The sequence below is a fragment of the Vipera berus genome (genome assembly GCF_964194415.1).
Source record: "Vipera berus genome assembly, chromosome: 2".
Classification (NCBI taxonomy): Eukaryota; Metazoa; Chordata; class Lepidosauria; order Squamata; family Viperidae; genus Vipera; species Vipera berus.
Window position 1 is genome coordinate 246,012,794 of NC_138203.1, and position 23,277 is coordinate 246,036,070.

The window sequence follows — 23,277 nt, forward strand, 5'->3', positions numbered from 1 at the left end:
ATATTGCTACTCTCCACATTATAAAGTATGGAGCTGGATTTAACAGAACACTCTATCCTGTGCGACAGGCTGTCAGGCAATGTCTCAAGATGTAACCCGCTACACTAGGTTTATCCAGTTACAGAGCAGGAAAGACAGCTTCTTTGCTCAGAATTTAATGTCATCTACTTGCAGATTTTCACCGTAATTTCCACCGAGACCTACCTAGCAACTTAAAAAGGAACTGATGTTTTTTTTATTACATTCTCTAGCAACAAGAGAACACATCATATCTATTTTAAATGTCAATCATAACATCTTCTCTCTTTTTCTCTCTGAAATGCCACTATTTTTCATTTTTATTTGCAGCCTGCTTTGTTAGGTGTCCAAAGTACAAGAAAAAAAAAACCTATTTATTATGGGCCTGGCTTTGTCAAAGGAGAAACTTCCTGTATTTCCCTCAAAACTGTCCATCTGTGACAACACTGCAACTAGCTTAAAAGTCTTTAAAATAAACCTGTTTTTGTTTTTCACCATCTCATTCATCATTCATATATCTGTATCATTTATTTATTTATTTATTTATTTATTTATTTATTTATTTATTTATTTATTTGATTTATATACCGCCTTTCTCCCGAAGGACTCAGGGCGGTGTACAGGGCAATAAATATCAAAAATACAAGGTACAAAAGTTAAAAGAAAATTAAAATTAAAATTAATATACAGTATTATCTATGTCTATTTCCACACACGTCCACTTACACATACACAATTAAATGGAATAAAAGTATACCCCTGCAGTCTATGGAGATTTTCAATCATCCAAATCATGGTTGTCCCAAAGGTGCTTTTCCAGAAGGCAACTGGACTTTCTTGGTTTGTTTTTTCCTTTAAAAATGTTTCACTTCTCATCCAAGAAGCTTCTTCAGTTTCAACTGACTGGTGAGGAATGGAAGGATTTATATTCTTTACAGTCATCTGATCGTTAGCACTGGGTTGGTTTTTAGCTCTCGGAGAGTCGTTGAGGACACTTGGGGGTTTATCTGTATCTTCAGAATCAGAGTGTAAATGGAACACTTCTTGGGACTGCTGAAGGTACTGTGCTGTAAACAGGAACAGATAGTGTCATATCCCTCCTCCTCTGTTCAGGGAGGGCTGTTCAGTTCTAATATAGATGGCCTCTTTGACTCCTCTTTCAAACTAGTGGTCCTCTCTATCCAGAATGGGAGCCTTGCTGTCTTTAAAAGAGTGACCCTTGTCATTCCGATGCAGATGGCCTGCTAAATCCTGATGAGTTTGTTCTCCTGTGTGGTGCCATACATTTGTGAAATGGTTGTTTTGTTTTCCCAATGTAAGGTCTCCACATGTCTTGCTGCATTGCGCTGCCTACACAACATTACTCTGTTTGTGTCTGGGTGTTTTGCCCTTGGGTGAACAAGCTTCTGTCTCAATGTATTCCTGGGTTTAAAGCGCGGATGAATGTTGTGTTGGCTGAAAATCCTCCTGAGCTTTTAAGATATTCCTGCAACGTATGGAATGATAACATTGCTCCATTTGCTATTCTCTTCTTTATTCACTATGAAGGAGTCCAGCTGGATCTTTTTGTGGACTTGATGAAAGCCCAGTTAAGATACCTACAAGGGCTATCTGAGGGCTTCCTTGATGTGTTTTTGTTCTTTTTCCTTCTTTGCTGGTAGGCAAACCTTCAGCCTGGTGGTGTAGGGTTCTGATTACTCCCAGTTTGTGCTACTGTGGGTGGGGAGAATCAAAATGTAAATATTTTGTGTAGAGGTTTTCTGTATACTTCAATTTTGAGGCATTTGTCTTCCTTGATGTGTACTGCACAGTCCAGGAAGGCCAAACTATTTTCCTTAACTTCTTGTTGCTATCCACAATGTTGATGTGTTTGGTGAAGTCTTCCACTTCCTATGTTTTAATTTTGTAGTATCATTCACATATTTTTACCAGTGAGTGGTGGAATTCTTTTAAAAGGAGTTTAGGGCTTTGATTTCTATTTCTTCCATGTAGAAATTAGCCACAATGGAGGTCACCCATGGTGCAGCCATAATTTGTCTGTAGATACCTTTATTGTATTTAAAATGGATGACAGTCAGGCAGAGGTCAAGCATTGCACATAGGGAATACAAGTGAATTCATTTAGAACTAAAGAAGTTTCTTGGAGGGGAAGTAAAATGTTTTTAAACAAAAAAAAAACAAAGTCTAGTTGCCTTTTGGAAAAAGCACCTTTGGGTATACTACTGCTGGTTTCTCATAAATAGATGAAGACCACAATGGGCCAAGTCATGCTGTAAAATAGATGAGATGTTGTATATGTGAATAGGGCTAAATGTTTGATAGTTTAAAAGGACAATTGACACTTTTATTTTGAAACCAAGATGAACCTATTTTAGATTACTACTAAAGGTTTTCCCTGTTCCCTCCACCAGCCTTAAAATGAGAACAAAATAAAACATTGTAGTTTGGGAGTAGGATAGGTGGAGGTTTCCTGCATGCAGGTTATAAACTTCTGCTATATGTGGAGTTAAACTTGAATCCGTTAGAGCAGGGGTGTCACACGCAGGCCACGCCCACCCTAGCTATGCAAAGGCAAAAAATGTTGCGATATGTCATAATACATCGTGTGATATGATTGAGCTTGACACCCGTGTCTTAGCGTAAGGATTTACTTCTGAGTGGTCTTGATTGAGCTATATTCATAGACAGATATAAAGTAATTAATTACTTTTTTGAAATATTGCCATTTATAGGCAATTTCCTTGTTATTGAACATGATTACAGCAGAAGAGTGCTTTACCTAATTTAGCTCAGATGAGCACAACAGCTTGGAACTTATACATTAATTTGGGCTCTTGTGAATGGAACCAATGCGGAAGAACAGGTCAACACTGAGCTGCTGATACTTCATACTCCAAATATTTATATGAAACGACAGACCTCAAATTGAATGGAATATTGGCAATTTTTTTCAGCAAATTGAATTGCAAACTGATCTTTGTAGAAATTAGATTTTCATAGTGGAGACATTCTGAAGTGTGGTGGAGGTAATTTGAAAAAAATTATATATCGGAAGCATGACAAAGCAGTAGTGTTGAAGGCAGATTATAATGTCTGTTCCAACCACTTCCACAATGCTTTAGAACGACTGTCAGTTTTCACCCAAAGTCTTGTGAGATTCATCAGAATAGTCACCCCCCCAAAATAGCTGCATTTGACTACAATTTAATAATGAGACAGAAACAGAAAAAGATGGCTTCTACTGATAGTTTTGCTGCCAGAACATAATATTAGATGTTTAGAAAAGTTATACTGTGATTGGTAAACTATGGTGGAAGAGACTCCATCAAGGACCTACCCTAGCAATTGAAACATCCCATTATGATTACTGTAGCTCATAAAAATATATTATTCTATTTATCTGCAGCATGGGGTTGTTATTTTTCAGCTGTGAGACATATTTAAGTAGACTATTGATAGCCTGCAGTTTCCTCATCAAGTCTCCAGAGATGGGCTATGATGGCAGAAGAGCTTCCATCTTTTTTGCACTTGTTTTTATCACCAGCTTCTTGTTGGAGCTTTGGGGCTTTGGGGATGTGGAGGGTGGCCAGGCAGAGCAGAGGTTGCAATAGAATTGAAGTATATGTGTGTGATTCTTCCTCTGGATGAATGACCAAGGCAGAATTGATGGGGGAGAATGAGGAAAGGACCCTTTGTCTGATGGTGAAGCAGGGAACCCTTTGTATGAAGGGTGTATAAGTGTGTTGTGGAGGAGTGGGGAGGCGATTGCTGTGTGCTGAGAGATGATAAAGCTGTAGCCTATTGGATATCCATCTTCCCCTCTTAAGGATGCTTTTGAGAACAAGTGGGTTGTTCCCAGGCCTGAGAACTGAGCAGCTCAGATATGGGGATGGAAATAGCATTCGGGAGGTGGAGGTGGGCCAAAGTATTTTGGTGACGACAAGGACCTGGCCACTTTCAAATATAGTTTTGTAACAGTTATGCGTCCCAGCTCCTTGACCTCAGCCCTGATGCCCTATCAGCAGATCTTCAGCTGCTGCTACTGAATTCCAGGTTGGTCTGTAATACGTTTCTCCTCATTTGCAATTTGATTATGGATGAGAGAGCTGACCCAGCATATATTATTGACACCTGGCTGACCCATTTCATAAAGGGGAGTTGCCCTTTCTGAAATTTGCCTGCTTGGTTTTAAGTGTGGCATTTTAAGATTCTGGGCACGGTTAGAGGTGTGATTGTTGGGCTCTAGGGATTAGTTGGGTTTGTTGTTGTTGTGGTTGTATTGACTTCCCTGCTGCATTGCAACTCATTTGCTTGAGCCCCTTGACTCCATTTCTGGAGTGGCAGTGAAGTTTCTCATATTTATGGTTCTGGAGAACTTTAATCTGCCTTCCCTGTGAATGGAGTCTGAGGGGCTCAGGTGTTGATAACTTCCATATCAACCATAAACCTGTCACAGGTCATCCAGAGCCCAATTCAGGGCAGTGGTAATACTGCAGATTTAGTGTTGCTGTATGAGAAGTGGCAATGTGATCTGAAATTTTCTCCTTTGACACCACAGTCTGATCACACCCTGATTTCTTTAAGATTCTTCAATGCCACAAACCACCACAGGGAGGATGGAGCTGTTATATTGTTACACCCCCAGCAACTGACGGGCCCTGTTGTTCTACTACATGTTCCATTTGAATCCTTGGTTACCACTTGGAACAAGGGAGTGGCCAAGGCTTTGGATCAGATAGTGTCTATGCAACCTGTCATTTCTCAGGAATCCTGGAGCTCCCCATGATTTATGGAGGAGTTTAGGGAGGTGAAACAGGAGAAGAGACATCCAGAGCATTGCTGACACTCAACAAGAGTATCATGACCAAATCTGAGTTACAACTGCTATTAAGAACTATCTTGTGACAGTAAGGAGCACCAGTATTTCTCTACCCTTGCTATTGTACTGCAGACTACTATCTCACAGCCCTATTTCACTTGTAGTCCCTCCTGGGGTCACAAAAACTCTTACAAGTGTGTGAGGTGGAATTTGTGTAGCATCTGTGGGATAAAGTTGCTCAAATTCATTCCCAATTGATTAATAAATAAATAAATGAGAGAATGTTATTGATATTGTGGTGAGAGAGTACTATTAATATTAATGTTAATATTATGGTGTGAGGGTATCATATGTTAAATTATTCATTTTGCATATTACTTGCTGTGATTTTGCTTAGTTCACATCTTTCTTCAGAAATCATAAAAAAGCTGTTTTCAGTGTCTAAAAACACTATTAAAAAAGCAAAACAATTCTTGCTCTTAAACGTACAGTTAATAACTTAACAGCGACAAACTTTGGCAATGAACTTGCCTGCTTTTTCTTTTTTTGCTTAACAAATATGGCACGGGAGATGTAAGATTCCTGAAAGTTAGTTCCTTTTTCTATTGCTTAGAGACTGAATATGTCATAAACATAATGGCACATCACCTTCACAATATATAGAAATGATGGTTAATCAGATACCCTTCAATATTATGTGAGAGTGGCAATGAATACATGCAGCATTGTTTTAAAAGAAGGTATAGGGAAGATAAATCTAATGAAATGGATCTTTTCCATAGAAACTTTACTATGCAACTACGTAAGGTAATGAAGGAACTTAATGCAAGTTTGCATGTTTAAACAGAGGAAAACTGCAAGTGGGTTTCTCTATTATACTGTTGATCATGTGTTTTTAAAGACATGACCCACATTATTTAGTGTTTGTAAACATACAAAGTTAGTGAGTTATTATGAGCAATGAGAGAAACTTTTATCAGAAATGGTAGGTTTATAAAACAATATACAGCAGGCACTGTGCACATTTTCCATGAGAAAACTTATCATTCACCCAGAATTCTTATCAAACACATCTCATTATATTTTAAATGGTGATGTTCCAAAACGTAAATTCATTTTATTATTTTTTTATCAAGGCATCATTATTCTGTTTGGGGCCTGGTACTAGATGTCTTAAAACCAACCATCTTCCCCTTCTGTCACTTTGCCTCCTCTATCTTTAAAACTGTTAAAGATTTGACAGCTGTTCAATAATTGCCCCAGCTTATCTCTTATAAACAGGTTCCCTTCTCAGTCAATTGCTAGTTATCACTGTTGCTATAGCAACTGTAAACATTAATGATTACCCAAACACGCTATTGGGGATTTCAGCACATTCTTAACTCAAATGGCTTGGGGGAAAAAATTACCAGCAGTTTCTATCTATGTCAGAAGAGGAGATACTATAAGACAGAAATCCAGCAGTTTTTCGGTTTATGGCAATTAAACCCAAACCTGTCTCCGAAAAGAAGCTGATAGATTTGGTTGGATTACAACTATACGTCTCTGTATGTTCACCAAGTAAAAAAATAATAAATAAATTAGAAGTAGCTTTAGCCTAATTGCTCAGTTACTGGTGTTGCTTTGGGCAACTGGTTGTTTATTTACATGGAGAATATGATTTACCCAGATAATCTTATTGGAACCCTTGCAATGATATATTTAGCATTTATATGGTGTGTTAAAAAATCAGCCCTTAGCTATGTTGGTTTGGGCAGTGCTATAATAGCCAAAGTTATATAATGGAGGGAAAGTTTCTTGCCAAAGGCCACCAGATTTGAAGGACTACTTAAAGAATTCATCAACTGGCCAAATGTAAAGTTTCCTAATTCTATTTCTATTTTTTTTATTTTTATTGTCGAAAAAATACACATATAAAAGTAGGTATAATCAAACACAACCTATCTATCTAGATGTGCACATGTGTCACTTCTCTAGCAGGAGTTGCCTTGGTTGCCGATTTGCTTCTGGGTCATATTCAAGCTGCTAGTTGTCACCTTTAAAGTCTTACATGGCTTAGGCTTTGAAGAACCATCTTTTCTAAGTTACATCTTTGTGACCCACCGAAACGGGAAGGTAGGTTATGTTATGGGTCTCCTCTATTAAATTGGTCTAGCTAGTGGAACCAAGACCTTATTCATGATGGCTCCTTCTGTGCAACATCATCCCCATGGAAATAAGATTGGCCTCAATATTCTTTCAGAAAGCCTTGAAACACAGTTTTGCCAGCAGATGTGGGAATCCCAGAGTGATATGTAGGTGAAAGAGTGACTTATTTGATTGTTGTCATGAGGGAGATGAGGTTTATTGAGTTTTGTATTTTTAGTTTTACTTCTGTAAGCTGCCTAGTGTCACTATGAATTGGGCAGCCATATAGGTCTTATCTGTCATCGATACAAATTGATAAGAGGTGGCACAATGGTTAGAATGCAGCATTGCAGGCTAACTCACTGCTCACCGCCAGGAGTTCCATTCTGAATGGCTCAAGGTTGACTCAACTTTTCATTCTTCTGAGGTCAGTAAAATGAGGAGCCAGATTGTTGGGGGCAATATGCTGACTCTGTAAATCGCTTAGAGAGGGCTGTAAAGCTCTATGAAGTGGTATATAAGTCTAAGTGCTATTGCTATTAATAATAAATAAATGAGGTATAAATCAAACAAAAAGCTCTGTTACATTTGGTTTCTCAAATTTGTCACAAATATTTTGCAATAAAACTGGAATCTATTACAAAAACAGCAAAAATCCATGATTGCATAAGTTTACACAGATCACAATCCCTTTATATTGGGCAAGGAACTAAAGGAACAATCAGAATTATCAATGACAGGTTTTCCTAAACTGTGAGATGTACAGGTAATACTGATTTAGTGGGCACAATTAGGATGTGGTTGCTAAGTGGAAAAGCATTTGATCACAACAAGTGTGTTTACTATTTTACTTCAGCTTTTCTTTTTTTCCTCACTGTTCAAACTCTTTCTAATGCTCATCTTGGAGTTGGAACAATTAGCAATAAGAAAATTAATGTTTGTATTTACATTCCATGGAGAAAAAAAGATTACAAGAGAGTAAGTAGGCACACAATGAGGAATACATACTAAAAGTAATGAGATGGCACCACTGGTTTGTAATTCCTACTGCTCCTACTTTTCTGCAATGTGTAGATTTTTCTATTAAGATATTGAGGGGAAAGAATAGAAATAGTTGATTGCTCACTGAGAGAAATTTGCATTATACTCTATGGAGAAAATTATTCTAGGACTCCCGTGCTGAGGCAGTTCACATGGATGCCACTTAGACAAACTGCTTTGTTGGATTATTCAGATATCTTAAAGAGTGAATAGGGTGTGTGAAGTGACGTATGCCTAAAGAAGGCAAAAAAACCAACTTTACTGAATAAACCTGGGTAAGAAATTGACATCTGGTGACTTCATATCTATGTCCATATAATTTTCTTGGCAATAATATAAAAGTAATTTGACAATGATTTCTTCCACAATTTTATTTCTTTTTTCCCCAAGTCTGCTCCAGTGTTTCTTGGCAATATTTACATGTATGGACTTCAACTCCAAAAATTCCTAGCCAGCATTTGGCTGGGGAATTCTGGGAGTTGAAGTCCACATGTCTTAGTCACCTAGTTCGGGGGGCGGGGAACCTTGGCACTTTTATGACTTGTGGACTTCAATTCTCAGAATTCTGGGAGTTGAAGTCCACAAGTCATAAAAGAGCCAAGGTTCCCCACCCCTGAACTAGTTTGAGAAACCTTAGTCTACTCAAATACCATTTCGGTCCAATCCCAGCTTTCCAAGGTCAGTTATGACAGATCACATGTTACGACTTGGTTGATTTTCTACATCTATCTAGTTTTAAATAATACAGCAAAATCAAAATAGAGAAATGGAACTGACTGCTTTGGAACATTTAAATCTCTTTATATATGCTGAATGCCATTAGCCAAATTGATATATATAAATCACCAGTATTTAATCAAAACCAGCTATGTTTCAGTAAATAAACTGAGTTATTACATAAAACATTTAAAAAATAATATTTCCTTTAACATACATTATTACTGTGTTTTTCCCATTTAGTTCCAAGATTCTTTTAGCATAGGACCATATAGAAAGGTTGAGTAAAAATAAAAATATCATAAATGCATATTTCAAAATTTCTGAATGTTTCTGAGATATTGAAAGTAACACATTGTGTCATTTATTTTATGTCAGCCATTACGCTCAGAGATAAGTGAGAAGTTGTCCATTTAAAACAAAACATCATAGGCTGATGCTGCCCATGGAGCAGTTCTGACAGATTTTTTTAAAAAATGATTCAACTCAAGCTGCAAAGTTGAGATAACAGATCATAGTGACTCATCTTGTCAGCAGAAAATAAAAAAGTGACACAGATATGAAATCACAGAATAAAACATTATGTTGACCAGACATTACTGCTCATTACCTGTTCCCAACTTCCAGGCGTGAACACGCATCATAAAGGCAATGTATTTTATCTTTGAAATATCTCTATGACCCCAGTATATAACTTGAACTTTACTTAATGACATTTTAATGCACTCACTTAGTATAATATGCATATCACCCTAAGAACAAGTACAGATTTAACCGCTAAGTTGCTTTCTGTTTAAATCTCATGTCAGGTTAGGCTAAAAGGCTACTGTGATATTTGCTTCAATAAAGCTAAAGATCACCATTTGTTTGGAAACATTTTTCAATGTGACCCAGCTAATCCATTAATACCACGCCCTCACTACCTCTGACCAGCCTTTTATTTTACCTAGAAGAGATTAGATCATTTGTTTTATAAAAATAAGCAATGTTTGTAAATTTTCCTGTGCAGTGCATTTATAGTCAATTGTGAGGATGGAATGGTATTGAATTAAGATAGCCTTTTAAGCCAATGCAAATAGGTTTTTCTATTGTTCCTTGGCATTGCTGCATGATTCTGCATAACTAAACTTTATAGAAATATTATTCAACTAATTTCCCTTTGAATATAATGAGGTGAGAATGTGTATTTGGATCTGGACACAAAGAAAATATAGAAAATATATAAAAATCCTGAGAAATAGGGAGAATACCTACTGAAATTGAATTTAAGTAAGACACATTGATCTTTCAGCAAATACGCCTATAAGCATCTGAAAATTGAAGCCCTTTAGTTAATAATAAATCAGTGGCATAAACACACAGACATATACAGTATTTTTGAAGTTATATCCAGCAATGCGAGAGTAGTCAGTACAGGTATTCTTACATATTATGTACTTTCATAATATAAAAACATAGGATATACAGAATTGTATAAAATGTCTCTTTTTATTTGCCAGATATTTTATCCAGTAGCTATTTCCATGCACAGTACCAAAAAACAAAAAAACAAAAACAATTTTAGATGATTACCCATTCCATCTGCACCTGTCCTCCAAATATATTCAACCTTAATATAGGATATGGCCTAACCCAATGTAATAGGAAGATGTGAATAATGCCTTCCTCCCCATTCTATTCATGGAAACCTCTACTGGATCAAACAATTTTCGTGAATGAAAAAGCAGCATCAGATGTAACATCCAACCCTTGAGCTAAATGTCTCCAAAAGATTAGCTGAAAGTAACGGCACAATATTGAAATCACAATTAACAGAGCTACATCTGCACCATGTCCTCTTTCTTTGTCCTTGCAATATATTGTTAATCTGCTTGGAATGCAAAATACAGGCAGTCCTCGACTTATGACAATTGGGACCAAAATTTCCATTATTACGCAAGGCGGCTTACTGAGTTGTGCCCAATTTTATGACCTTTTTTTTTGGAAATATATTTTACTGATTTTTTTAACCAAACATAAATTACTCAATAATTGGTAAACAGTGTGTTGTATGGGTTACATTTGTAAAACAATCCTTAACAATTATTTTCTATAATCTATATTCCATATATTAATTTTAGTTGATTTCCTCGTTCCCCAAAATATCCTTTTTTGCAAACATTGAGTTAATACAATTCTTATTGTTTTGATAAATAACAATTGAGTATATATTTTTTCCAATATTCCTAAATATAATAATCATATTAGTATAATATTTCTTTTCTTTTCAGTCACTTTGGTTGCCTTATCATAAATCCTGTTACAATCCTTATTTTAGTTTATTTCTCCCACCAAATTCTAAATATTCTTACTAGTGAAAATTTTCCCAATGATTAATTACATTTACATTAACAAATTTAATTCTATTTTTTTCCATATAAGCCATCTCACACTTTTACATTTCTTAAGAAATAGATAAAACAATGAAAAGTGAGATGAAGAAAAAAGAAAAACAAAAAAAGAAGAAAAGAAAGCAAGAGCAAAGAAACTAAGAAATAACATACTACTTAAAATATATATCCCTCCTAGGTTTATATATATATATATATATATATATATATATATATATATATATATATATATATATATATATATATATATATATATATATATATATATATATATATATATATATATATATATATATATATATATATATATATATATATATATATATATATATATATATATATATATATATATATATATATAGGTAAAGGTAAAGGTTCCCCCGCACATGCGTGCTAGTCGTTTCCGACTCTAGGGGCCGGTGCTCATCTCCGTTTCAAAGCCGAAGAGCCAGCGCTTGTCCGAGGACGTCTCCGTGGTCATGTGGCCGGCATGACTAGACGCCAAAGGCGCACGGAACGCTGTTACCTTCCCACCATAGTGGTCCCTATTTTTCTACTTGCATTTTTACGTGCTTTCGAACTGCTAGGTGGGCAGAAGCTGGGACGAGTAACAGGCGCTCACTCTGTTACACGGCACTCGGGATTCGACCCGCCAAACTGCCGACCTTCTGATCGACAAGCTCAGCGTCCTAACCCACTGAGCCACCGCATCCCTTATATATATATATATATATATATATATATATATGTTTTCTGAGGTTTTCGCGGGTGTTCGTATGTGGATCTTTGGTTATTCGGGTTTTTCCCCGCGTAGAACTAAAGGTGTAGGGGCGACGTTTCGACGGAGAAGCATGTGGCTGTTTGTTCCTCTTTTTTAAACTGCCAGAGGGGGTGTGTTCTGTGGGTGGAGGTGTGCTCTGATTGGGTGGGGGAGTAAGTGTGTTCTGATTGGGTGGGAGTGTGTTTTGAATGGTGGGTGTGTTCTGATTGGGTGGGGGTGTGTTTTGAGTGGATGGGCTGGTCTCAGCTGCCAGCCTTAGACCTGAGCTGGTGAGTTGTGCTGCTTTTGTTCGGCTTCGTGTTTGTGGTGGTGCCATGTTTTTATAGTGGGTGTCAGTTTGCTTATTGTGTGGTTTGGAGGGGTTTAAAGGGGCTGATGTAAACAAACGAGATGATACCTCTCGCCTACCAACCATTTGGAAACCCGCCTTGATTGACAGACGAGTCCCAACCACCAAGAATGATAGACCCAAAGTCATGATAACACCACATGACATCACCACCACACAACCATTCAAAAAGCAAATCCGAACCCACAATGATAACGAGGCACAACCACAAAACAGAAACCTAACTACAGCTGCAACATCAGCCCCTTTAAACCACTCCAAACCACACAATAAGCAAACTGACACCCACTATAAAAACATGGCACCACCACAAACACGAAGCCAAACAAAAGCAGCACAACTCACCAGCTCAGGTCTAAGGCTGGCAGCTGAGACCAGCCCATCCACTCAAAACACACCCCCACCCAATCAGAACACACCCACCATTCAAAACACACTCCCACCCAATCAGAACACACTTACTCCCCCACCCAATCAGAGCACACCTCCACCCACAGAACACACCCCCTCTGGCAGTTTAAAAAAGAGGAACAAACAGCCACATGCTTCTCCCAGAAGAAGGAAGCAGAAGCCACCAGCCTGATGATGACGGATGGGATTCCGTCGAAACGTCGCCCCTACACCTTTAGTTCTACGCGGGGAAAAACCCGAATAACCAAAGATCCACATATATATATATATACACATACACATCCCTCCTAGGTATATATATATATATATATATATATACACATACACATCCCTCCTAGGTTTTTTTATATATATATATATATATATATATATATATATATATATATATATATATATATATATATATATATATATATATATATATATATATATATATATATATATATATATATATATATATATATATATATATATATATATATATATATATATATATATATATCCTCAATTTCTTATTCTTTTTAACCATAGTTAAGAATATATTTAATCTTTAAACATTCCATTCAATAGTTCTAGTCATCTAATCCCTTAATTCAAAACATTTTTTATACTTTCCTTAAATTCAGTCACATTTAAGTATCTAAAACATTTCCTTTATTTAAGTCATTCCAGCTTTTTTTTACAGAAAAGAAAGAAGCATACTATATTATTTGGATAATTCATCCCTCTTAGAGTAGTATATTCCAAAGTTTTTCTATTTCTTTAACCATCTTCAAACAAATGCTTCTTTTTTAAGTATTCTCTCTGATAGGTCCCATCATCTATTTTCTTATTTTCCATCATAATCTTTTTTCTTTGCCCAGTATCTTTGTTAATCAATGTACTTGCTGAATCAAAAGGTTTTTCCGTATGATCATAAGTGTTGCTGTAGATATAGAAAGTAAATCAATATCTTTGTTATGGGCATTTGCCCACTCCTTTTTTTATTAGGAATCTTTTTCCTTCCTTTTCTCTCTACTTCTCTTGTCACTTTTTGTCTCTCCAGTACTGGTGTTTTTCCTAATATCTCTGTAGAATGTTTTTTCCAGTGTTTTTTCTTGACCTCAAATTTGCTTTGTAGTGTTGAAATGTAAGTTGTCTTTTCCAAATCTAGTATTTCTTGGGGAAAAAATCCACTTGAATTGAATCATACTCCTTTGTTTTGTAGAATTCCATCTTTAAGTCTCTGTTCTTGGATTTATGTTCAGTCATCTGTTTTGTCTGTTCCCCTTGCTATATTTTTCTGAGGGGTTTTTTGGAATAAAATTAAATTGGAGATAAATTGATTTATACTTTCAAAGTTATTCTGTATTTCTTTGTAGTTTGAGATCATTGTCCTTTGAATTAGTTGCAGCGTATCATATATTTCCTTTTGTGAAGCATTCATTATTTCTTGATAAGTATTTTGTATAAATCTCGGATTTTGCATGATGACCAAAAGTCCAGATTTTTTTTTATTTTCCCCCCTTTGGAGATAGCTTTGAAGTCAGAATTAAATAGATATGTATAGTCCAGAAAGTTCATAAAATAGGTCATTTTTATTTGTTTCTGTTCCCTCAGATTTGTAAGTCTCACTTTATCTAAATAGATGTATTTATTAAGGCTTTGAAGGTCACAGAGAGATTAGTCTTCTCCCCAGATTTTACCATGACTGTCATAAACCTCATCCACCAGTAGGTGTCAGCATTGGTTCATTTTTCAGATCTTTTTCGTCCGTGGAGAATTAGATTCGCTGCTTCCAATAGCCAAAGGGTGGGGGAAAACCCCTCCCTTCTTCACTCTCAGTTTGTTTTTTGCTTCTTGGGAGTTTCTCCTCTTCAGGAAAGTAGGTAGGATAGAGGAAATCAATATTCTTACCCAGATTTGAACACGCTGTTTACAATCAGTTTAAAGTAGAGCTTTTGACTTCCATTGCTTGCAGCTGGGGCTACACTATGGAGTTAGCTAACCTTTCTCCTGTTGGTTTCTGGAAGGCTTCTCCTGGACCGATCAGGGAGACCGCTGTCTCTCCTAGGTCCCTGGGACTTCCTTCCTTCATTGCCACCTCTCCAGGGCAGCTTCTGGCTCATTTAGGGTCCTGAAACAGGAAGAAACACAGCTGGAGGGCTCAGCATCCTGAATCCCTCGACTGCTTCACTGCTTGCAGGAACCAAAAGTCTCACCTTTTTTTTTACTGAGTTTTACTGAGTTTACTGAGTTGTGCCCAATTTTATGACCTGTTTTTTGCCATGGTTGTTAAGCAAATCTGACTCCCCCCACAGCTTATTGGAAGTTGGCTCGGAAGGTTGAAAATGGTGAAGAGATGAGCCCAGGATGTTGCAGCCTTTGTAAATACATGCCAAATTTTGATCATGTGACTGTGGGGATGCTTTGAAAGTTGTACATGGGAGGACAGGTCATAGGTCACTTGTTTTCAGTGCTGTTGTTGCTAAAGAAACGGTTGTTAATCGAGGACTACCTATATTGAAGTGACAATATATTCCTATCATTGTGAAAGAACCTAGGAGCCTGGTGGCATATTAGGTGTTACTAATGTGACAAAGTGCCCAAATCAAGCCACCTACTTGAAATGTTATCTCTGCAGGTAGTGAAGAAAATTTGAAGAATAACATTTATAAGCCCAGGTATACATTGCACAAGTGGCTCAAGGGCCCAATTTAATACTTCATTTGCATACCACAAAATCTCTATCAAGAAAGCAACATAATTGATGACATCTTCTATATAATTTCATTGTTCCCAGGGACTCTGCAGAGTGGTGCTATTATTAAAATTTTGTTTCCAAGAATGCTGTGTGAGTTACAAATGCCAGATGTCTTTTCTCTAGCTATCTATCAACTGGCAGCCCACCTGGCGTCTAAAGGTAAAGTAGTAGATTTTTGCTGGAAAGCCTGAAGTTTTCAAAGTTTTAGACAGTTATTAATGGAGAAAGTCTTTAGGTAGTTAATACTCGTGTGTCAGAGTTTCAGATTTTTGTGCAAATCCCTAAGGACAGACATGGTGACAGATGTCTTGAAGACAGAGCAGCAGCCAGGCTAAACATTCAGATCATTTGACAATGTGACAAGCTGAGTGATTAAGAGGTAACAGCTGACAAGAAGCATACATGGTCTGGAGAGTACACCCTAATATTTATCCACCTGCATATACATTTGGGGGTTATTAGCAAAGGAATAGGGAAGAAAGAACACAAGTGAAATAACGTAATCATCCTAGCTGTAGAAATCAAATGTTAACAGCGCTCAAGCTATTATGAAGATGCTGAATGAATCAAAGGCAGTCACATTAAATTCTGATCCTGGATAATCAAAGAATGCAACTGTGCCAGAGCCATAAGACAGAAAAGCCCACATTACGGTAATGTGCAAATGTTATAAAAGTCTTCTACCACAAGGTTAATAGTATGCAATCTAGGGTACAGAAATTAGAAAATTGTTTAATGTTTTACGGCTCTTCCATTTACATTTCTAGTATACCTTTGAGCAAATAGATTCAGAACTTAAGGGGTATATAATAATGTATATACATTATACATTATTACGGCAAGTGCCTGCACAGCAATATGGCAGTCACACACTTATCCTTTGAGGAATGTAAAGCTGAAACAAAAGGATCTCAGTTCAGCCAGACTTTCTCCAGAAAGTCTACTCCCAGCCCTGGCCATTGTCTCCCAAAAACAAAGCTTTTCCCATCTAAAGCAACAATGCAAGACATCTCTGATTGTATCTTTTATATTTCAGATGAACAATCTTCTATCTTTAGTATTTTAGGCTGTGTTTGGTGGTGGCTGAGGTGTTGCATCAGATCAGCCTCATGCAACCTATCTCTTCTCAGGGATCCCACCACACCCTGTGATTTCTGGAGGATTTGGAAGAGATGAAATAAGAGAAGATATATCTAGAACACTGCTGGTGCTCAGCTAAGGACAAACATGACCAAACATGATTTACAGCCACTATTAAGGCCTACCTGTTGGCAGTAAGGGTGGTGTAGTGTCAGTATTACTTGAACCTCTTGTACCTGAGGAAATCAACAGGGTCTTTAGGACTGTCAGCTCAGTCAACTGCAAATGTTCCACTTGACTTGTGAAAGTGGCCCAGGGCATGTGTGTGAATGGGTTCTACAAGTGGTTAATTCTTCTTTGAGGGAGAGGGTTATTTTTCATCTCTTAAAGAGGATTTAGTTCTCAAGAAGCCATCGCCAGACCCCATCATACTGGACAATTTTCACCCAAAATCTAGCCTCACATTTTAGGGAAGGTAATTGAGAACATAATTGTGCAACAGCTTCCTAAGGCCTTGGATGAAGTGGATTATCTGGATTATTTTCAGTCAGGATTCAGGGCCCAGTGTGGGATGGAAACAACATTGGTTATGCTTGGATGGGATTGGATGGGATTGTAAATTTATGTGTATATGTATGGTAAGCCTTTGGTTAGTGAGATTGGCAGCATAGAAATTTAACAAATGAATAAATCCATCACTAAATGATACAGTCATGTGATGTTACATTTGCTTATCTAAGGAAATTCCATTCTGAGGACTTCCTGTAGTAACATTTGGACATTTAGGGACCACTGTCAGAATTTAGCTTATTTTTATGTCTTCTGCTATTTTATAGACTTCTGGGAGGAAATTCTAGCTCCTTTCAGAAGAAACTGTACTAGTTCTAAAAGTTATTCTTAGATCTTTAATACTGGCCCTGATTAAGAGAAATCCTCTATCTCACTTGAGGATTCCCAGAAATCTTCTTCAAATGGCTGACATTACTTCAAATAGTTTGGGATACTGTGCTATGGGTTCCAAGGGTAGTAAGAATTGCCCCAGAGAAACTATTGTAACTACAATATAACATCAGGTACAACTACAACTATGTTGAGGCATGCTATAAAATTAACAAAGCGGGCTTAGTCAGAAACTGCAGAATTTCTTTCAAGATCCTGTGGCAAGGTATACAGGTAATTACTGATTATAAGGCAGATTCCCTGACATGTAAGGGTGACACAGACTCTCTAAACAAGCTAAATATCTTTTTGAACAGTGTGAGGCCACAAACAACATTCCAGCAAGGAAAGCTGTTCCCCTTCCTGATGAGCAGGTGCTCAGGTTTGATACAACTGCTGTTCAGAAGGTCCTGCGGAAAGTCAACACTCGGAAAGCTGTGGGTCCTGATGATATCCCTGGGTGAGTACTTAAGGAATGTGCTGACCAGCTGGCCACTGTTCTCACAGACATCTTCAATCTTCCATTGCATCAGGCCATGCTTCCATCATGTTTTAAGGCTACAATCATTGTACCAGTGCCAAAAAAACCTAAAATCACATGCCTTAATGATTACCATCCAGTTGCACTCACTTCCATTCTGATAAAGTGTTTTGAGAGATTGATAAAGGATTACATGATTTCATGCCTTCCCCCTACATTTGACTCATTGTTGTTGTTGTTAGCTGCGAAGTCGTGTCCGACCCATCGCGACCCTATGGACAACATTCCTCCAGGCCTTCCTGTTCTCTACCATCTTCTGGAGTCCATTTAAGCTCACGCCTACTGCTTCAGTGACTCCATCCAGCCACCTCATTCTCTGTCGTCCCCTTCTGCTATTGCCCTCGATCTTTCCCAGCATTAGGCTCTTCTCCAGTGAGTCCTTCCTTCTCATTAGGTGGCCAAAGTACTTGAGTTTTAGCTTCAGGATCTGGCCTTCTAAAGAGCAGTCAGGATTGATCTCCTCTAGGACTGACCGGTTTGATCGCCTTGCAGTCCAAGGGACTCGCAGGAGTCTTCTCCAGCACCACAGTTCAAAGGCCTCAATTCTTTGGCGCTCAGCCTTTCTTATGGTCCAACTTTCACTGCCATACATTGCAACTGGGAAGACCATAGCCTTGACTATATGCACTTTTGTTGACAGGGTGATGTCTCTGCTTTTTAGTGTGCTGTCTAGATTTGCCATGGCTTTCCTCCCCAGGAGCAAGCGTCTTTTAATTTCTTGGCTACAGTCCCCATCTGCAGTGATCTTGGAGCCCAGGAAAATAAAATCTGTCACTACCTCCATTTCTTCCCCATCTATTTGCCAGGAATTGAGAGGGCCAGATGCCATGATCTTGGTTTTCTTAATGTTAAGTTTCAACCCAAGTTTTGCACTCTCCTTCTTCACCTGCAACAGGAGGCTCTTTAGTTCTTCTTCACTTTCTGCCATTAGAGTGGTATCATCTGCGTATCTTAGGTTGTTGATATTTCTTCCGGCAATCTTAATTCCAACTTTTGATTCATCTAGCCCTGCCTTTCTCATGATGTGCTCTGCATATAAGTTAAATAGGCAGGGCGACAGTATACAGCCTTGCCGGACTCCTTTCCCAATTTTGAACCAATCAGTGGTTCCGTGTCCAGTTCTCACTGTTGCTTCTTGACCCGCATATAGGTTTCTCAAGAGACAAATAAGATGGTCTGGTACTCCCATCTCTTTAAGAACTTGCCACAGTTTGTTATGATCCACACAATCAAAGGCTTTAGCATAGTCAATGAAGCAGAAGTAGATGTTTTTCTGGAACTCCCTAGCTTTCTCCATGATCCAGCGTATATTGGCAATTTGATCTCTAGTTCCTCTGCCTCTTCGAAATCCTGCCTGTACGTCTGGTAGTTCTCGATCCACATACTGCTGAAGTCTAGCTTGTAGGATTTTAAGCATGACTTTACTAGCATGAGAAATGAGTGTAATGGTGCGATAGTTTGAACATTCTTTGGCACTGCCTTTCTTTGGAATTGGAATGTAAACTGATCTTTTCCAATCCTGTGGCCACTGTTGAGTTTTCCAAATTTGCTGGCAAATTGAGTGTAGCACTTTTACTGCATTGTCTTTTAAGATTTTGAATAGCTCAGCTGGAATACTGTCACTTCCACTAGCTTTGTTGTTGCTCAGCTTTTCTAAGGTCCACTTCACTTCACATTCTAGGATGTCTGGCTCGAGGTCAGTGAACACCTCATTGTGATTATCAGGGACGTTAAGCTCATTCTTGTATAGTTCTTCTGTGTAATTTTGCCACCTCTTCTTAATCTCTTCTGCCTCTGTTAGGTCCCTGCCATTTTGGTCCTTTATCATGCCCATTTTTGCATTAAACGTTCCCTTCATTTCTCCAATTTTCTTGAAAAGATCTCTAGTCCTCCCTATTCTATTGTTTTCTTCTATTTCTTTGCACTGTTCATTTAAGAAGGCATTCTTATCTCTTCTAGCTATTCTCTGGAATTCTGCATTCAATTGGGTGTATCTTTCTTTTTCTCCCTTGCCTTTCGCTTCCCTCCTTTCCTCAGCTATTTGCAAAGCTTCCTCAGACAGCCATTTTGCTTTCTTGCATTTCTTTTTCTTTGGGATGGTTTTGGTTGCTACCTGTTGTACAATGTCGCGAACCTCTGTCCATAGTTCTTCAGGCACTCTGTCTATCAGATCTAATTCCTTAAATCTATTTGTCACCTCTACTGTATATTCAACAGGGATATGATTTAATTCATACCTGAGTGGCCTAGTGCTTTTCCCTACTTTCTTCAGTTTAAGCCTAAACTTTGCAAGGAGAAGCTCATGGTCTGAGCCACAGTCAGCTCCTGGTCTTGTTTTTACTGACTGTATAGAGCTTCTCCATCTTTGGCTGCAGAGCATATAGTCAATCTGATATTTGACTCATTACAGTTTGCCTATTGGAAGAACCGCTCTGTAGAAGATGCACTTTCTTGTGTGCTTCATCTTAGCTTAGCGCACCTGGAGGGGAAAAGTACTTATGTGCAAATGCAGTTTGTGGATTTTAGCTCAGCATTCAATACAATCATCCCTCAGCATCTGGTGAACAAACTGGGCCTATTTAATACTCCTTTATGCAATTGGATACTCAATTTTCTTATTGATAGGCTCCAGGTTATGTGAATTGGAAAGAAAGTTTCCAATTCCATCTCCTTGAGTACAGGTTCTCCACAGGGCTGTGTCCTGAGTGCGCTACTGTTCACCTTGATGACCCATGAGTGCTGTGCCAAATCTGTTATGAATCATATTGTGAAGTATGCAGACAACACGGCAGTGGTGGGTCTTATCCGGGATGACAATGAAGATGCTTATAGGGAAGAGGTGAAGGCTCTGGTGGACTGGTGCAATAAAAGCAACCTAGTTCTAAATGTTGATAAAACAAAGGAGATCATTGTAGATTTCAGAAAGAACTGGCATAGTTATACTCCACTCAGTATCAAGGATTTATTAGGATTTAGGATTTATTAAATTTATATGCCGCCCTTCTCCCTAAGGACTCAAGGCGGCTCACAATAATAAAAATTAAGAGACATAAAATACAAAAATTTAAAAAGAATTAAACAATGAATATAAGAAATATGGGACAATTTACACAATAAAAACCAAATTAAAAACCATGGTCAGTCCAGGCCCGCTTGTTGAAACAACCATGTCTTCAGGTCACGGCGGAAGGATCGAAGGTCAGGGGCCATCCGCAGCTCCGGAGGAAGTTCATTCCAGAGGGTCGGCGCGCCCACAGAGAAGGCTCTCCCCCTGGGGGTCACCGCCTGGCCGACGGAACCCTGAGGTGGCCAACTCTGTGGGAGCGAACTGGGCGATGGGAGGTTGACATTGGCAGCAGGTGGTCTCGCAAGTACCCCAGGCATAAGCCTAAGGATGCAGCTGTAGAGGTGGTCAAACAGTATTAAGTATCTGGGGGTGCAGATAACTAACAATCTGAATTGGTCTCTCCACATGTCATCCTTAGTGAAGCGTGCAAACCAGCGTCTGCATTTCCTGTGTCAGATGAGGAGAGCACATCTTTCTCCTTGTGTCCTGGCCACTTTTTACAGAGACATATTGAAAGCATTTTAACAAAATGCGTCATTGTCTGGTTTGGTGGCAGCACTGTCTCAGATAGAAAGTCCATACAGAGAATGGTAAGGACAGCCGAGAAGATCATAGGAAGCTCACTCCCTGGTATTCAGGATGCTGCTTATAAGCGCTACATGTTTAGAGCTCAAAGCATTGTTAGAGACCCCACACATCCACTTTAGGTCTGTTTCTGTTGCTTCCCTCTAGCTAGGAGGAGGTTTTGAAGTATTTCTAGCAGGACCACCTGATTCTGTAATAGCTTTGTTCCCTATGCCATCTTTTTCCCCCCCATGCACATGTATACATAACCCGAACTAGACTGTTGTTTCTCTGTGTCATATAATATATGTGGGTATATGCATCATTCTGTATTTATTTATTTTTGTCATATTTATATAGTGTATATCGGAGGTGGTGACCCTTTGAGAGCTGAATGCAACAAAATTTCATTTTAATGTATACCGATTAGTGTATATTCAAGGTGACAATAAAGTTATTATTCTAACAACAAGACCAAACAATGCACACAGAAAAAAAATACCTCACACATGAAACAACAACTCAATATATAAATATACATTTTTGATAGTTATGCTGAAGGTACAGTTAAGCATTTTAGTGGGCTGCGTTTGATTCCAAATATTAATATAATTCTATCTTTGCCCAGAATGCAAATCTAAAACATATTTATGTTTGTATATGGGGAAAAGAATCTAGAAATGAGGTGAGGAACAAAGAGTAGGAATCCTAGAACATATCACAAGAGCTAAAAAATGCACAGCCAAAATTAAGCAATTGTTGTTGCAGTTCTAAATATGAGAATCGGGACTCTATCAGATTCTGCTGGATTTTCTGCTCATTTCTTGTTGGGGGATATGCTGTAAGCATCCCAACATACCTTAACAGAGATGAATACTCTTCTGTCCTTAATAGCAGAATAATGCTTTTTCCCATGACAGTCTCTGGAACAGATGAGGACCATTTATCTGCATGCTATTTAACTACTTTATCTCTTATCCAGTACAGCAGAGAGTTGGAACCCATCCACTGATACAGATTTCAACATCTCATTGAACACAGGCCCCAGTTTTTTTCTTTCACTTTAAAACCAAGTCAAAGTCAAGCAATTTTAGAACTAATTGCTTCTTTATCTACCTACAGAGGAGGTTTTCACTTTTTCTGAAATAAACCCACATTCCCTTGACAAAGCAGGTAGTCCTTGACTTAACAACCACAATGGAGCCCAAAATTTCTGCTGTTAAGAGAGACATTCATTAAGTGATTTTTGTCCTATTTTACGACCTTTCTTGCCATAGCTGTTAAATGAATAACTGCAGTTAATAAGTTAGTAATCTGGTTAAGTCAATCTGGCTTGCCCATTGACTTTGCTTGTCAGGAGGTCACAAACGGTGACCCCATGACTTTGAGACACAACAATGGTCATAAGTATGAGACACAAGTAAAGCTGCCTTTTGCACGATATTCAGGTAATGCTCTAAGTCAGACATGTCAAACTCAACGACCGTGGGCCAGATCCGGCCTGCAATGGGTTTAGATTTGGCCCTCAGGGCCATCTGGAGATGGCGAGGGGACGGACACTGCCACCTCAGCCCCAACCCACCCCAGCCCAGCTGGGCACTCTGCCTTGGTACACGTACAGGAGGCAATGAGCATGCAGGGAATGCTGGTGCTCGGCAGCAGCTGCAGCTCATTGGTCCCTCAGCTGTTC

At 38.3% G+C, this 23,277-nt stretch overlaps 1 protein-coding gene across 1 annotated transcript in view; it reads right to left on the reverse strand.

Annotated features, from left to right (window-relative positions):
• Nucleotides 1–23,277, reverse strand: part of LOC308663538 (contactin-4-like) — a 288,569-nt gene that overhangs the window by 159,530 nt on the left and 105,762 nt on the right. The gene's annotated exons all lie outside the window — the stretch shown is intronic.